Raw genomic sequence first — 1,931 nt, forward strand, 5'->3', positions numbered from 1 at the left:
GCATGAAATGTTCCCTTGGTATCTCTAATTTTCTTGAAGAGATATCTAGTCTTTTGCATTCTGTTGTTTTCCTCTATTTCTTTGCATTGACTTTTTAGAAGTAATTAAGTGCTGCTTGAGCATCTATTTTGACAGAGTTTTGTACTAAGTCCTGGGATGACAAATATGTGTCATAACCACTTTATGTAAATGGTTTCTACTTCATTTGGTGTAGCAAGCTTTAATAAAGGTCCACAATCTTGTGACAGAAAAACTCATTTAATAGCAAAACCTATCCTGAAGTCATATGGTCAGGAAACATGATTGAACTGATACGATGCTATATATATGGTCTTTGTCCAACTCTGTGTTTTGCTGTAATAACTTTATTACATTTGATGATAAGGTGTTGCACTAGATCTCACTAGAAATATTAAGGAAAAACTTCAAAAATCTACAAATTCCAAAATGTTAATGTATCTGGTCCTAAGAATACAAACAAAAGATTATACAGTCTTTTATATATCTATATCTATATCTATATATATATATAAAACACTTTTAAGTTAAAGTTTATAACAAGATAGCCTGTGGTGACTGTTAGTTAAATAAACAAGTGCCTTGAGATTTAGATGAGGCTGGACTCCTAAAATACTAGCAAGTCAAGAGAAATTTCCTATAGGGATAACACTTAGCTGAGACTTGAAGGATGTTCTCAGATGAGAAACGTAAAGAACCATCATGTGACACAGCTCCAGAAAGAGGGGCATTCCCAACAGTACAGACACCAACAGTGTGCCAGCATCAGGTGGGAAAGGCTTCTAGGTAGCAGTGACCAGCAATCCATGAAAGGTGCAGGGAAGGCAATGAACACAGTGTGTCCACGGATCTATAACTTAACCAGTACAGCTAGATCAGAAAATTGATTTTAGGAAGCACTAGATGATAGATCAATATGATTCAAAGTCAGACTCTGGGTTATCCACAAGAGGGAAAGATATCTTTTTCATAAAGTCATTGTGTATAAGCAGAATTATTCTCAAAAGCCCTGTGGGAGTATGTTGCTGCTGCTGCTGCTAAGTTGCCTCAGTCATATCTGACTCTGTGCGACCCCATAAATGGCAGCCCACCAGGCTCCCCCGTCCCTGGGATTCTCCAGGCAAGAACACTGGAGTGGGTTGCCATTTCCTTCTCCAATGCATGAAAGTGAAAAGTGAAAGTGAAGTCGCTCAATCGTGTTCAACTCCTAGCGACCTCATGGACTGCAGCCTACCAGGCTCCTCCGTCCATGGGATTTTCCAGGCAAGAGTACTGGAGTGGGGTGCCATTGCCTTCTCCAACAAATAGTACGGTTATTAGCAAATATAAGTTCAAATTCCTTAAGTTTTTTATGACATCTTTAAAAGTAATTAGTTAGGGATTTAGTGCCAAAAATCTCCAAAAGGATAAGTGCATAAAAATTAGGGAAATTTTAAAAATTAAAATTGCTAATAGGAGAATCAAACATTTAAAAATAGTGGGGGGAAGAAAAGTGACTCTTAATTGCTGGTAGCAGGAGCTCTGCCCCTGGCAAAGGTCATGAGGAAGAAGGCTTGGCATACACAAAGGCGAGGTCGAGCCTCAGGAGTCCCCCTGGAAATTCTCGAGCATCTACCCCCAAAACCAGAGTCTGCCTACTTTCTGCTTTGTGCTCTCACCTACACCTCTGACTTTATGGGGGGCTGTTCCCCACTACCTCTCTCTGAAACAAGAGTTAACTTACAGCTCCAGTTAATAATTCCTGAGTGTGACAGTGTTTCAACCTACAAACTCCTTTGGAAATCCTCTAGCCTGCCTGAACAGGTTTTTCTGGCCACATGTGATTGTTCAGAGCCTCCCAACTGTGAGAGGCAGGAGATGTTCTAAACTGTCTAAACACAGATTCCTTTGAGCAGTTAAAAGATTGATTAGAA

The 1,931-nt window shown here is 39.7% G+C and overlaps 1 protein-coding gene across 4 annotated transcripts in view; it reads left to right on the plus strand.

Annotated features, from left to right (window-relative positions):
• Positions 1 to 1,931, plus strand: part of FMO3 (flavin containing monooxygenase 3) — an 86,525-nt gene that overhangs the window by 62,950 nt on the left and 21,644 nt on the right. The window lies entirely within an intron of this gene.

The sequence above is a fragment of the Bison bison genome, unplaced genomic scaffold (genome assembly GCF_000754665.1).
Source record: "Bison bison bison isolate TAMUID 2011002044 unplaced genomic scaffold, Bison_UMD1.0 scf7180017864064, whole genome shotgun sequence".
NCBI lineage: Eukaryota > Metazoa > Chordata > Mammalia > Artiodactyla > Bovidae > Bison > Bison bison.